This window comes from Arachis stenosperma, chromosome 5 (assembly GCF_014773155.1).
Source record: "Arachis stenosperma cultivar V10309 chromosome 5, arast.V10309.gnm1.PFL2, whole genome shotgun sequence".
Lineage (NCBI taxonomy): Eukaryota > Viridiplantae > Streptophyta > Magnoliopsida > Fabales > Fabaceae > Arachis > Arachis stenosperma.
Window position 1 is genome coordinate 83,422,964 of NC_080381.1, and position 16,389 is coordinate 83,439,352.

Sequence of the window (16,389 nt, forward strand, 5' to 3'; positions counted from 1 at the left end):
ACGTTCATAGGTGAGAATGATGATGAGTGTCACGGATCATCACATTCATCAAGTTGAAGAACAAGTGATATCTTGGAACAAGAACAAGCGGAATTGAATAGAAGAACAATAGTAATTATATTAATACTCGAGGTACAGCAGAGCTCCACACCTTAATCTATGGTGTGTAGAAACTCCACCGTTGAAAATACATAAGAACAAGGTCTAGGCATGGCCGTGAGGCCAGCCTCCCAATGATCTAAGAACTAGATGTCCAAAGATGATCTAGAGATCTAAAGTGATCAAAAGATGAAAATACACTAGTAAAAGGTCCTATTTATAGGGAACTTGTAGCTTAAGAATTACAAAGATGAGTAAATGACATAAAAATCCACTTCCGGGCCTACTTGGTGTGTGCTTGGGCTGAGCATTGAAGCATTTTCGTGTAGAGACTTTTCTTGGAGTTAAACACCAGCTTTTGTGCCAGTTTGGGCGTTTAACTCCCACTTTGGTGCCAGTTCCGGCTTTTAACGCTGGGAATTCTGAAGGTGACTTTGAATGCCAGTTTGGGCCATCAAATCTTGGGCAAAGTATGGACTATCATATATTGCTGGAAATCCCAGGATGTCTACTTTCCAACGCCGTTGAGAGCGCGCTTATTGGGCTTCTGTAGCTCCAGAAAATTCACTTCGAGTGCAGGGAGGTCAGAATCCAACAGCATCTGCAGTCCTTTTCAGTCTCTGAATCAGATTTTTGCTCAGGTCCCTCAATTTCAGCCAGAAAATACCTGAAATCATAGAAAAACACACAAACTCATAGTAAAGTCCAGAAAAGTGAATTTTAACTAAAAACTAATAAAAATATACTAAAAACTAACTAAATTCTACTAGAAACATACTAAAAACAATGCCAAAAAGCGTACAAATTATCCGCTCATCACAACACCAAACTTAAATTGTTGCTTGTCCCCAAGCAACTGAAAATCAAATAAGATAAAAAGAAGAGAATATGCAATGAACTCCAAAAACATCTATGAAGATCAGTATTAATTAGATGAGCGGGGCTTTTAGCTTTTTGCCTCTGAACAGTTTTGGCATCTCACTTTATCCTTTGAAATTCAGAATGATTGGCTTCTTTAGGAACTCAGAATCCGGATAGTGTTATTGATTCTCCTAGTTAAGTATGATGATTCTTGAACACAGCTACTTTATGAGTCTTGGCCGTGGCCCAAAGCACTCTGTCTTCCAGTATTACCACCGGATACATACATGCCACAGACACATAATTGGGTGAACCTTTTTAGATTGTGACTCAGCTTTGCTAGAGTCCCCAATTAGAGGTGTCCAGGGTTCTTAAGCACACTCTTTTTGCCTTGGATCACAACTTTATTTCTTTCTTTTTCTTTCTCCCTTTTTTTCTTTTTCGTTTTTCTCCTTCTTTTTTTTTGTATTCACTGCTTTTTCTTGCTTCAAGAATCATTTTTATGATTTTTCAGATCCTCAGTAACATGTCTCCTTTTCCATCATTCTTTCAAGAGCCAACATTCATGAACCACAAATTTAAAAGACATATGCACTGTTTAAGCATACATTCAGAAGACAAAACTGTTGCCACCACATCAAAATAATTAACCTGTTATAAAATTCAAAATTCATGCAATTCTTCTCTTTTTTAATTAAGAACATTGTTTATTTAAGAGAGGTGATGGATTCATAGGACATTCATAACTTTAAGGCATAGACACTAAGACACTAATGATCATAAGACACAAACATAGATAAACACAAGCTTAGAAATTCGAAAAACAGAAAAATAAAGAACAAGGAGATTAAAGAACGGGTCCACCTTAGTGATGGCGGCTTGTTCTTCCTCTTGAAGGTCTTATGGAGTGCTTGAGCTCCTCAATATCTCTTCCTTGCCTTTGTTGCTCCTCTCTCATGATTCTTTGATCTTCTCTAATTTCATGGAGGAGGATGGAATATTCTTGGTGCTCCACCCTTAGTTAGTGATGGGCTTGTCCTCATCAATGAGGATGTCTCCTTATATGTCAACTCCTACTGAATAACAGAGGTGACAAATGAGATGAGGAAAGGCTAACCTTGCCAAGGTAGAGGACTTGTCCACCACCTTATAGAGTTCTTGGGCTATAACCTCATGAACTTCTACTTCTTCTCCAATCATGATGCTATGGATCATGATGACCCGGTCTAGAGTAACTTCAGACCGGTTGCTAGTGGGAATGATTGAGCGTTGGATAAACTCCAACCATCCCCTAGCCACGGGCTTGAGGTCATGCCTTCTTAATTGAACCGGCTTCCCTCTTGAATCTCTCTTCCATTGGGCGCCCTCTTCACAAATGTCAGTGAGGACTTGGTCCAACCTTTGATCAAAGTTGACCCTTCTTGTGTAAGGGTGTTCATTTCCTTGCATCATGGGCAAGTTGAATGCCAACCTCACATTTTCCGGACTAAAATCTAAGTATTTCCCCCGAACCATTGTAAGCCAATTCTTTGGGTCCGTGTTCACACTTTGATCATGGTTCTTGGTGATCCATGCATTGGCATAGAACTCTTGAACCATTAAGATTCCGACTTGTTGAATGGGGTTGGTGAGAACTTCCCAACCTCTTCTTCGGATCTCATGTCGGATCTCCGGATATTCACTCTTTTTGAGTTTGAAAGGGACCTCAGGGATCACCTTCTTCAAGGCCACAACTTCATAGAAGTGGTCTTGATGCTCCCTTGAGATGAATCTCTCCATCTCCCATGACTCGGAGGTGGAAGCTTTTGCCTTCCCTTTCCTCTTTCTAGAGGTTTCTCCGGCCTTGGATGCCATAAATGGTTATGGAAAAACAAAAAGCAATGCTTTTACCACACCAAACTTAAAAGGTTTGCTCGTCCTCGAGCAAAAGAATAAAGAATAGAGTAGAAGAAGAAGAAAATGGAGGAGATGGAGGAGGCTTAGGCTTCGGCCAAAGGGGGAGAAGTAGTGTTTAGGGTGTGTGAAAATGAAGGAGTGAAGATGGGTTTATATAGGGGTGAAGAGAGGGGTAGGGTTCGGCCATTATGGGTGGGTTTGGGTGGGAAAGTGGTTTGAATTTGAATGGTGAGGTAGGTGGGGTGATGACAAGTCATCATATACCCATTTTTCAAGCTAATTTCACTTGTTTTACTAGTCTTTATGCACTTTCTTGCATCCTAAGTAAGTGATTTGGAATGAAAATGCATAACTTCTTTAAATCAAGCAACTACCATTAAATTGATGCTAACTCATGAGGTTTAAGCTAAATTTAATTGAATTTTAATTGATTTATAAGCCTTGTGAATTTAGTGATACTTTGAGTGGTTGTTTTGGTTTATTGCAGGTGAAGAAAAGAAGAAAATGGAAAGCGTGGCCTAAGAAAGTGTGGCCAAAGGAGAAAAAGGTGTGGCGCATAATGGAGGAAGCAAGCATTGCCCTCCACAAGGGCACACTGCCCTCTAGGAGGGCAACATAAGGGAACAAGGCTTGGAAGGCAACTCTGACCTGCCCACGACAAGGGCAGAGCACAAAATGGTGCCTTGGATCAAAGGAAGGAAAAACCTTGCCCTGCCCTCCACAAGGGCAGTATCGGGCCTTCATGGAAAATAAATCAAAGGAAAAAGTTTACCCTTGCTTGCCACAAGTCTCGAACACGGCACAATGAGGAAGCAAGGAACTAGGCTTCATTTTGGTGCCAAGAAAGCCAAGGAAAATGGTTAGCGTGTGTATCGGCCAAGCCTCGAACACCGGACTTCAATTTGGAAACACTGCCCTGCCCTCCGCGAGGCCAGGGCAGCATTTTGTTGTGGCACGGCCAGCGCACCATTCTGGCGCACCAAGGCACGATTCGGCAGCACCAGGAGAACGCACAGGCACCAAAATGGCGCACCAGAAATTTCTGCCCTGCCCTCCGCGAGGGCAGGGCAGCATCCTGCGCACCAAGCTCGCACCACACGCACGCACCATGGGCCAGACGCTTCAATTTTCTGCCCTGCCCTCCGCAAGGGCAGGGCAGCCTCCTGGAAGCAAATTTTTCATGGGCTAAAATTGGATTAAAAATCCAATAAAATTCATTTCTTCACCAAATCAAAAGCCCATCTAAATCCCAAGATCCAAGAATAGAAAGTGTATAAATAGGAGTTAGTTTGATGTAATTAGAACCTTTACTTTCACTTTTACTTTTCACCTTTTACTTGACTTTTGAATTGGGCACTTTCCTGGGAACTTTGAATTTTGCATCTTCTCTTGGTGACTTCACTGAGATTTCAGAGAATTGGAGAGGAGAATTGATCTCTCTTCTTCCTCGTTCTTGCTTGGGCACTTTTACTTTTCTTGTTTTGAGTTTTGGGTGTGAAGAATTGAGGAAATTCTGTCTCAATCTCCATTCAAAATCTCTTTGATTTCATTTCTGCATAATTGAATTCAAACACATTTCCTTTACTACTTCTTCTTCAATTTCTTGTTAATTGCTTTGTGACCTTGGATCTGGGAAGGCAATTAAGATCTAGGCTTAGCTACCTAGTCTCTGGAGTCCTGAGGTCTAAATTTACTCTTGGTTCTTCTGTGAACCTTTGCTGCATTTAATTTCCTTCTGTTTGAGTTCTAATTGCTTCTAATTAAATTTCTGCTCTATTGATTGTTGCAATTCAATTTCTCTTGCTTAAATTCTGAAATCCCTGTCCTCAAATCCCTTTTACATTCAAGCAATTTATATTCCTTGCAATTAAGTTACTGCAATTTACATTTCTTGCACTTTAAGTTTCAGTTATTTACTTTCTTGTTCTTTAAGATTCTGCAAGTTTACTTTCCTGCTCTTTAATTTACTGCAATTCTCCCCTATCCCTTTACATTCCAAGCAATTTAGCTTCTGTTAAATACAAACCAATCAACCAAAACTTAATTCGCTTGACTAAATCAACCACTAAACTAAAATTGCTCAATCTTTCAATCCCTGTGGGATTGACCTCACTCATGTGAGTTATTATTACTTGATGCGACCCGGTACACTTGCCGGTGAGTTTTGTGTCGGATCGTTTTCCGCACATCAAGTTTTTGGCGCCGTTGCCGGGGATTGAATTAGATTGACAATGATTAAGTAAGGTGGTGGTCTAGATTAAGCATTTTTTTTCTTTTTAACTAAGCACATTAACTGTTTGACACATTGTGTCACCTAACCCTCTAACCACATTCTAGCATTAGAATGTCCATGTTTCATTTGGTTTGTTTGTGATTCTTGCAAGTCATGGAGGTTGAGGTGCGTGAAGAGGGAGTGAGCAACAATACCCAGCCTGCAAGAAGGGTGTTGGCCTCTTACACTATCCCCAATGCAAGAAACTGCGGGAGTAGCATACTCACTCCCAATGTTCATGCAAATAATTTTGAGTTGAAGCCTTAACTTATCACCCTGGTGCAGAACAATTGCTCCTATGGAGGAAGTCCATTTGAAGATCCAAACCAACACTTATCCATCTTCCTCAGGATTCGTGAAACTGTCAAAACAAGTGGTGTGTATCCAGACATCTACAAGCTACTGTTGTTTCCATTCTCTCTGAAGGATAAGGCCACTCAATGGCTAGAGACATTTCCCAAAGAAAGCATCAATAATTGGGAAGACTTAGTGAGCAAATTCCTAGCCAAGTTCTATCCCCCCCAAAGGATTATCAAGCTGAAAACAGAGGTACAAACATTCATTCAAATGGATGGAGAGTCGCTGTATGATGCCTGGGAGAGATACAAGGCCTTAATCAGAAAATGTCCCCCAGAAATGTTTAGTGAGTGGGATAGACTCCAAAACTTCTATGAAGGGTTGACCCAGAAAGCTCAAGAAGCATTAGATCATTCAGCAGGAGGCTCATTGCAGCTAATGAAGACAGCAGAGGAAGCCCAAAACCTCATAGAGATGGTGGCAAACAATCAATATTTCTTTGCTCATCAAAGACAACGCCAACCAGCCCAGAGAAGGAATGTGATGGAGCTTGAAGGTGTTGACGTTCTCTTGGCACAAAACAAACAGATGCATCAACAACTTCAGCAACAAATAGAAATGATGGCGAAGAAAATTGATGGACTGCAAGGTGTTGCAGTAAACACACAACGCCAATCTCAAACCTCACATGCGTGGAATCAATCTGAAGAAAGTTTTGAGACATTCAATTTTGAGCAACAAAGCCCTGAGCAGGTGCAATGCATGAACAACACTTCAAGTTCATTTCAACACAATTTTCATGGTGATACACACAAGACACCCTGGAAGACTCATTCTAATTCAAGGTGGGGTGAGCATCAGAATCAAGGACAAAGGGACTTCAACTCTGGCAGCCTCAGCAACACAAGCAACCATAACCATTCATCCAATAATACTAACCAATTCAAAAATTCACAAAACACATATCACCAACCCCATAATAACTCACAAAACCACCAGAATAACTTTTCCACATCCACATCCTAACCACAAAGTACCCCCACAATTAATTCAAACAACTTCCAACAACAACCATCTCATTTCACACAACCACAACCAAATTCAGACTCTCAAAGAATCTCAAGTCTAGAGAAAATGATGGAGAAACTCATGAAAAATCAAGAGATGGCAAGACAAGATCAGGAAGCTGCAAGGAAAGATCAGACCCTGGCATTCAAAAACCAAGAAACCTCAATCAGAAACCTTGAGAGACACATGGGGCAAATGGCTAAGCAAATTTCAGAAATGGATGAGAAGAGAGCAAATGCCTTCCCCAATGTCACTGAAGAACACCCAAGGGACAAAGGAAAAAACACAAAATGGGAGGAGTGCAAAGTAATCATAGTGGGAAGTGAGAAGACTATGAAGAAGGAAGCCATCAATCAGGACAAACACAACAGAGAAGTTCCACAAGAAGAGACAGAGGGGAAAAGTAAAGAGGATCAAGAAACCAAAAATGTACAAATTTCAAAAGGATACAAGAATACCCTTGAATCACAACTACAAGAGAAGAGGGAAGGAGTGAATCCTTGTGTCCCCAAACTTCCATACCCTCAGAGGTTTAAAAAAGAAAATGAGAATAAGCAATACTCAAAATTCCTGGATATATTCAAAACACTCAGCATCAATATTCCTTTCTTGGAAGCACTTGAACAGATGCCATTATATGCCAAATTTATGAAAGAAGTGCTAACAAAGAAAAGACACTTGAAGGAAGGACAAATTGTTGAGATGACAAAGGAATGTAGTGCTATCCTCCAAAGAGAGTTGCCAGAGAAGAAAGATGATCCTGGGAGTTTTTACATACCTTGCACCATAGGAGACATAACAATTGAGAAGCCATTATGTGACCTTGGTGCAAGCATAAACTTGATGCCTTTGTCTCTAATGAGGAAACTCTGAATTTGTGAGCTGAAATCCACATGAATATTCCTGCAAATGGCTGACAAATCCATCCAGCAAGCACTTGGAGTTGTAGAGAATGTACTGGTAAAGGTGGGAAAATTCCTTCTCCAAGCTGATTTTATCATCCTGGATATGGAGGAGGACCCTAACACTCCCATCATTCTGGGGAGGCCTTTCCTGGCTACAGGCAGAGCATTGATAGATGTTGAAAAAGGGGAATTGTTGTTGAGAGTGCATGATGAGCACCTAGGATTCCATGTTTTTAAAACCTTGCATGAACCCACTCAAGAAGAAGATTGTACAGAGGATAAAGCCAGGGATCAAAGCTTGAAAGAGGCATTCAATGAGTTAACTCCAAGACTTCCAAATCCATGCTTCAAAGAAGTAGAGATGGTGCAACAGACCAAAGAAATCAAGGAGGAACTAGATCCAAAACCCCCAGATGGGAGCCTCAACACTCCAGATAAAGAACCATCAAGGCATGAATTATCTCCTGAGAAAGAAGAAAAGAAGAAGAGGCCAAAAGGGTGGAGAAATAAGAAAATTCCCACTGAAGGCTTCTCACCAGGGGATAAAGTGATGTTAAACACCCAACCAATGAAGGTGTCTCCACAATCATCTGAGTGCTATACTGTGAACCGGATCCTTTCACTTGAACATCTAGAGATCATCAAAGAGGAGACTGGAAGGAAGTTCACAATAAGAGGTGAAAAGCTGAGGCACTATGATTTTCAGCCTCCATGAAGTAAAAATGAAAGATGTCAAGCTAGTGACAATAAAGAAGCGCTTGTTGGGAGGCAACCCAACCTGAGGTAGTTTTCTTTCATAGCTTTTTCAATAAAAATGTTGAATAATTGGTATGCATTGCAAGGAGCTAAGTTTGGTGTTGTACACCAAAACAATTTAAGGGAGAATAAAAGATTCTAAGTTTGGTGTTCCACCAAAAATCTCATTTAAAAATACATTCTCACCTCTTGCATAATGCTAGCTCTAAGCAATCAAACAAATTATCCAACTATTTAACTGCTTTCTAGCTTTAATTCCATAACCTTTAGCAAGGACACAAGGTTTCACATATGGTTAACTTGTTGCATTAGAGACAGTGGCAAGCAATTAAGTTTGGTGTCCCCAACACCTAAATAAATCCAAGAGCCACACTCAATTTATGCATACTAACCATGTAATTAAGGGCTTGAGAAGCAAGCAACTTTGAGAATTATGTAGGACATGAGTCAACAATTGAAGATATTGTGCATCTTAACTCAAAGAAAACACAGCAAAAGGAAAAATCAAAGGGCTGCAACTTCAAAGGTTGTATCTAAACTTAATCCTTGCTGCTGTGAATTGTTTTGAACATGGAAACCATTATATATCCTGCTAAAGTGTTTATCTAGTTGCAAGTGAAGTGGTTTGATTAAGTATGCTAAATCTGCATAATGCTTGTTATCCATCACCTAGATGAATTTTGTTTTGTTTCCCACATGCTTGAATAAAAGAGACTTGTTTGAATTGGAAAGTAAACATCCAATGTTGCATAAGTAGAATGGAAGTTAATGGTGGTATATGTGTTTGATTAAATGCATAACTCATGAAATAATTGCTGCATAGTATCATTTTCATTGAAGTGTGAGCTAGCTTGCTGTTATAAAGGTTCCTATTAATAAAGAAAAAAGCCCTTGAGAACAAAAATAAAACAGAAAGAAAAGGAAGAAGAAAAAGCCAATGTGGCAAGAAAAACAAAGAATAAAGGCTGGACACCAATAGCTTGGATCCTAGGACACATGCCTGTGGTGTTCTTGTACTAGGATATGCTTGGACAAGTAAATTCTGAGCGGTATTTCAAAACCCGGTCACTTAGATCAACTGATTTGGGAAGGCCAATTGAAAGTCCACAATAAAGAGCAACTTAGATACAGAACATTTAGTTATCCAAAGAGATGTTGGGCATCAATAATCTTAGGAAGAAGTAGTGAGCTATGTGTCTGTGGTGGAAGATGTTGAGTAAAAAATAAAGCCAAAGGCTACTACTACAACATTAGACACCAAGCCTTCAAAGAATAATAAGCTTGATAAGCAACATGAGAAAAGAAAAGTTAGCAAGGGAGCAAAGAAAGAATAAACCTTATAACAGCAAGTTTAGCAAGCCTTTGAGGAAGAATGTATATTATGTAACAGCAACAATAATTGAGTTATCATTATCTGCATAAAAACCCCATGAATCACATTCTGCTATATGCCTAATAAGGATATGTTTCTTTTCTTGTTCATTTCATTTTCTCTTAGTCTTGATGCTTGCTTGGGGACAAGCAAGATTTAAGTTTGGTGTTGTGATGACAAGTCATCATATACCCATTTTTTAAGCTAATTTCACTTGTTTTACTAGTCTTTATGCACTTTCTTGCATCCTAAGTAAGTGATTTGGAATGAAAATGCATAACTTCTTTAAATCAAGCAACTACCATTAAATTGATGCTAACTCATGAGGTTTAAGCTAAATTTAATTGAATTTTAATTGATTTGTAAGCCTTGTGAATTTAGTGATACTTTGAGTGGTTGTTTTGGTTTATTGCAGGTGAAGAAAAGAAGAAAATGGAAAGCGTGGCCTAAGAAAGTGTGGCCAAAGGAGAAAAAGGTGTGGCGCATAATGGAGGAAGCAAGCATTGCCCTCCACAAGGGCACACTGCCCTCTAGGAGGGCAACATAAGGGAACAAGGCTTGGAAGGCAACTCTGCCCTGCCCACGACAAGGGCAGAGCACAAAATGGTGCCTTGGATCAAAGGAAGGAAAAACCTTGCCCTGCCCTCCACAAGGGCAGTATCGGGCCTTCATGGAAAATAAATCAAAGGAAAAAGTTTACCCTTGCTTGCCACAAGTCTCGAACACGGCACAATGAGGAAGCAAGGAACTAGGCTTCATTTTGGTGCCAAGAAAGCCAAGAAAAATGGGTAGCGTGTGTATCGGCCAAGCCTCGAACACGGGACTTCAATTTGGAAACACTGCCCTGCCCTCCGCGAGGGCAGGGCAGCATTTTGTTGTGGCACGGCCAGCGCACCATTCTGGCGCACCAAGGCACGATTCGGCAGCACCAGGAGCACGCACAGGCACCAAAATGGCGCACCAGAAATTTCTGCCCTGCCCTCCGCGAGGGCAGGGCAGCATCCTGCGCACCAAGCTCGCACCACACACACGCACCATGGGCCAGACGCATCAATTTTCTGCCTTGCCCTCCGCAAGGGCAGGGCAGCCTCCTGGAAGCAAATTTTTCATGGGCTAAAATTGGATTAAAAATCCAATAAAATTCATTTCTTCACCAAATCAAAAGCCCATCCAAATCCCAAGATCCAAGAATAGAAAGTGTATAAATAGGAGTTAGTTTGATGTAATTAGAACCTTTACTTTCACTTTTACTTTTCACCTTTTACTTGACTTTTGAATTGGGCACTTTCCTGGGAACTTTGAATTTTGCAACTTCTCTTGGTGACTTCACTGAGATTTCAGAGAATTGGGGAGGAGAATTGATCTCTCTTCTTCCTCGTTCTTGCTTGGGCACTTTTACTTTTCTTGTTTTGAGTTTTGGGTGTGAAGAATTGAGGAAATTCTGTCTCAATCTCCATTCAAAATCTCTTTGATTTCATTTCTGCATAATTGAATTCAAACACATTTCCTTTACTGCTTCTTCTTTAATTTCTTGTTAATTTCTTTGTGACCTTGGATCTGGGAAGGCAATTGAGATCTAGGCTTAGCTACCTAGTCTCTGGAGTCCTGAGGTCTCAATTTACTCTTGGTTCTTCTGTGAACCTTTGCTGCATTTAATTTCCTTCTGTTTGAGTTCTAATTGCTTCTAATTAAATTTCTGCTCTATTGATTGTTGCAATTCAATTTCTCTTGCTTAAATTCTGAAATCCCTGTCCTCAAATCCCTTTTACATTCAAGCAATTTATATTCCTTGCAATTAAGTTACTGCAATTTACATTTCTTGCACTTTAAGTTTCAGTCATTTACTTTCTTGTTCTTTAAGATTCTGCAAGTTTACTTTCCTGCTCTTTAATTTACTGCAATTCTCCCCTATCCCTTTACATTCCAAGCAATTTAGCTTCTGTTAAATACAAACCAATCAACCAAAACTTAATTCGCTTGACTAAATCAACCACTAAACTAAAATTGCTCAATCCTTCAATCCCTGTGGGATCGACCTCACTCATGTGAGTTATTATTACTTGATGCGACCCGGTACACTTGCCGGTGAGTTTTGTGTCGGATCGTTTTCCGTACATCATGGGGTTTTATGAAAGATGGATGTAAGTGGTGAAGAGAAAGATGGGATTTGATAGGTGAAGGGTTTTTGGGGAAGAGTGGTTGAGGTGATTGGTGAATGGGTGAAGAAGAAGAGAGAGGGTGGTGGGGTAGGTGGGGATCCTGTGGGGTCCACAGATCCTGAGGTGTCAAGGAAAATTTAACCCTGCACCAAGCATTGTGCGAAAATGCACTATGTGCCAATTCTGGCGTTAAACGCCGGGCTGGTGCCCATTTCTGGTGTTTAACGCCAAGTTCTTGCCCTTTCCTGGCGTTTAACGCCAGTCTGGTGCCCCTTTCTGGCGTTAAACGCCCAGAATGGTGCCAGACTGGGCGTTAAACGCCCAACTGCTACCCTTACTGGCGTTTAAACGCCAGCAGGATCTTCCTCCAGGGTGTGCTATTTTTCTTCCTGTTTTTCATTCTGTTTTTGCTTTTTCAATTGATTTTGTGACTTCCCATGATCATCATCCTAAAGAAAACATAAAATAACAAAAGAAAATAGATTAAATATAACATTGGGTTGCCTTCCAACAAGCGCTTCTTTAATGTCAGTAGCTTGACAGAGGGCTCTCATGGAGCCTCACAGATGCTCAGAGCAATGTTGGAACCTCCCAACACCAAACTTAGAGTTTGAATGTGGGGGTTCAACACCAAACTTAGAGTTTGGTTGTGGCCTCCCAACACCAAACTTAGAGTTTGACTATGGGGGCTCTGTTTGGCTCTGATTTGAGAGAAGCTCTTCATGCTTCCTCTCCATGGTGACAGAGGGATATTGATGAGCGGATAATTTGTACGCTTTTTGGCATTGTTTTTAGTATGTTTTTAGTAGTTTGAGTTGAGTTTTTAGTATATTTTTATTAGTTTTTAGTTAAAATTCACTTTTCTGGACTTTACTATGAGTTTGCGTGTTTTTCTGTGATTTCAGGTATTTTCTGGCTGAAATTGAGGGACCTGAGCAAAAATCTGATTCAGAGACTAAAAAGGACTGCAGATGCTGTTGGATTCTGACCTCCCTGCACTCGAAGTGGATTTTCTGGAGCTACAGAAGCCCAATTGGCGCGCTCTCAACGGCGTTGGAAAGTAGACATCCTGGGCTTTTCAGCAATATATGATAGTCCATACTTTGCCCAAGATTTGATGGCCCAAACCGGCGTTCAAAGTCACCCTCAGGAATTCCAGCGTTAAACGCCGGAACTGGCACCTAAATGGGAGTTAAACGCCCAAACTGGCATAAAAGCTGGCGTTTAACTCCAAGAAGAGTCTCTACACGAAAAGGCTTCATTGCTCAGCCCAAGCACACACCAAGTGGGCCCGGAAGTGGATTTTTATGTCATTTACTCATCTCTGTACACCCTAGGCTACTAGTTCTCTATAAGTAGGACCTTTTACTATTGTATTTTCATCTTGGTTCTTCTGGTTCCCTCTCTGGGGCCGAAACCAATGATCACTCTTGTTCTTATGTATTTTCAACGGTGGAGTTTCTACACACCATAGATTAAGGTGTGGAGCTCTGCTGTACCTCGAGTATTAATGCAATTACTATTGTTCTTCCATTCAATTCCGCTTGTTCTTGTTCTAAGATATCACTTGTTCTTCAACTTGATGAATGTGATGATCTGTGACACTCATCATCATTCTCACCTATGAACAAGGTGACTGACAACCATTCTTGTTCTACAAGCAACCAAGGCTTAGTGAATATCTCTTGGATTCTTTAATCGGAATCTTCGTGGTATAGGCAGGACTTGATGGCGGCATTCAAGAGAATCCGGAAGGTCTAAACCTTGTCTGTGGTATTCTGAGTAGGATTCAATGATTGAATGACTGTGACGTGCTTCAAACTCTAACCTGCTGGGCGTTAGTGACAGACGCAAAAGAGGGATTCTATTCCAGCAGGGGCGGGAACCAAACCGGTGATTGGCCGTACTGTGACAGAGTGCGTGAGCATTAGCTTTCACTGCGAGGATGGGAGGTAGCTGCTGACAACAGTGAAACCCTACACGAGCTTGCCATGGAAAGGAGTAAGAAGGATTGGATGAAGACTGTAGGAAAGCAGAGAGACGGAAGGGAAGGCATCTTCATACGCTTATCTGAAGCTCTCACCAATGATATACATAAGTATCTCTATCTTTATCTTTATGCTTTATTCGTTTATCACTATACCCATTTGAGTCTGCCTGACTGAGATTTACAAGGTGACCATAGCTTGCTTCATACCAACAATCTCCGTGGGATCGACCCTTACTCACGTAAGGTATTACTTGGACGACCCAGTGCACTTGCTGGTTAGTTGTGTGAAGTTGTAGTGATTACAATTTCGCGCACCAAGTTTTTGGCGCCGTTGCCGGGGATTGTTTGTGTATGGACAACTGACGGTTCATCTTGTTGCTTAGATTAGGTATTTTTCTTCAGAGTTCTTAAGAATGAATTCTAGTGTTTCAAGGTGATGTTCTTATCATCACCAAAGCTGATTGATTCTCATCAATTTAGCTCTTGAATGCAATGTCCTGCTGAAGCTTGGCCGGCCATGTCTAATTCCTTTAGACTAAAGCTTTAGACTAACATTGCATGATTCCTGGAATTCTCATTAAGAATTTTGATACCTTTATTTTCCTTTTCACTTAATTTTCGAAAAAGCACAAAAAAATTACAAAATCATAAAATCCAAAAATATGTCTTGTTTGAGTCTAGAGTCTCATCTTAAGTTTAGTATCAATTGCATGTTTCTGTTCTTATTGCATTCATGCATGTGTCTTCATTAATCTTCAAGTTGTTCTTGATGATTTCCTTGTTTTGATATTTGAATTCTCTTGACTTGAGTGTTTATGTATCTCATATGCATTCTCATTAGTGTCAGTAGTATGCAAACTGCTAAGTTTGGTGTCTTGCATGCATTGTTATTTGATTTTAGTTGCATTTTTATTATTAAAAATCCAAAAATATTTTTTATTTGTGTCTTTTCAAGTCAATAATACAGAGAATTGAAGATTCAGAACATACTGCAGAGGAATCACACAGAAAAAGCTGGGCATTCAAAAATGCCCAGTGAAGAAGACAGACTGGCGTTTAAACGCCAGCCAGGGTGCCTGGTTGGGCGTTTAACGCCCAAAAGGGTAGTGGTTTGGGCGTTAAACGCCAGAATGTGCACCATTCTGGGCGTTTAACGCCAGGATGGCACAAGGGGGAAGATTTTGTTTTCAAATCAATTTTTTTTCCTTTTTTCAAAGTTTTTCAAAATCAAATCTTTTTCAAATCATATCTTTTCAATCAAATATTTTCAAAATCAATTTCTTTCCTTTTTCAAAGATACTTACTAACAATTAATGATTTGATTGAACATTTTTTGCCTTTTCTGTTGAGAAAGGTTTTATGTTTGAATCATATCTTTTCTTGTTAAGCAAGTCATTAATTTTTAAAATCATATCTTTTCAAATTGTTTTCAAATCATATCTTTTTAAAATTGTTTTCAAATCATATCTTTTTAAAATTGTTTTCAAATCATATCTTTTTAATCACATCTTTTTCAAAATGGTTTTCAATCAAATCTTTTTGATTTCTAATTTCAAATTCTTTTTCAAAAATCACTTGATTTCTTTTTCACTCTTATTTTCGAAAATCAATTAAGTGTTTTTCAAAATGTTTTCAAAATCTTTTACTTAATTTTCGAAAATCACTTCCCTTCTTCTCACATCCTTCTATTTATGGACTAAAACTATCCCTTAATGCAAAATTCGAACTCCATCTTCTTTGATAAGTTCGAATTTTCTACTTCTGTCTTCTACTTTTCTTTTCCTCTGACACCTTAAGGAATCTCTATACTGTGACATAGAGGATTCCATATTTTCTTGTTTTCTTCTCTTTCATATGAGCAGGAACAAAGACAAAGGCATTCTTGTTGAAGCTGACCCTGAACCTGAAAGGACCTGACCGAATTCTTCAAGGAAAAAGAACCCATGGCAGCCGAAAACAACAACAATGCCAACAATGCAAGGAAGGTGCTGGGTGACTTCACTGCACCTACTCCCGACTTCTATGGGAGAAGCATCTCTATCCCTGCCATTGGAGCAAACACCTTTGAGCTTAAGCCTCAATTAGTTTCTCTAATGCAACAGAATTGCAAGTTCCATAGACTTCCAATGGAAGATCCTCATCAGTTTTTAGCTGAGTTCTTGCAAATCTGTGACACAGTCAAGACTAATGGGGTAGACCCTGAGGTCTATAGACTGATGCTATTCCCTTTTGCTGTAAGAGACAGAGCTAGAATATGGTTGGACTCTCAGCCTAAAGAAAGCCTGAACTCTTGGGAAAAGCTAGTCAATGCCTTCTTGGCAAAGTTCTTTCCACCACAAAGATGGAGTAAGCTTAGAGTGGAAGTCCAAACCTTCAGACAGAAGGATGGAGAATCCCTCTATGAAGCTTGGGAAAGATACAAACAATTAATCAGAAAGTGTCCTTCTGACATGCTTTCTGAATGGAGCATCATAGGTATTTTCTATGATGGTCTCTCTGAACTATCCAAGATGTCTTTGGATAGCTCTGCTGGAGGATCTCTTCATCTGAAGAAGACGCCTACAGAAGCTCAAGAGCTCATTGAAATGGTTGCAAATAACCAATTCATGTACACTTCTGAAAGGAATCCTATGAACAATGGGACAAGTCAGAAGAAAGGAGTTCTTGAGATTGATACTCTGAATGCCATATTGGCTCAGAACAAGATATTGACT

General features: G+C 40.0%; 1 non-coding gene across 1 annotated transcript; it reads right to left on the minus strand.

The window, feature by feature from the left end:
- Nucleotides 1-16,023: 16,023 nt before the first annotated feature.
- LOC130983531 (small nucleolar RNA R71) lies at nucleotides 16,024-16,131 on the minus strand. Its single transcript, XR_009087516.1, has one exon. It is a non-coding gene; the product is annotated as a small nucleolar RNA R71 (small nucleolar RNA).
- Between the last annotated feature and the right edge of the window lie 258 nt (nucleotides 16,132-16,389).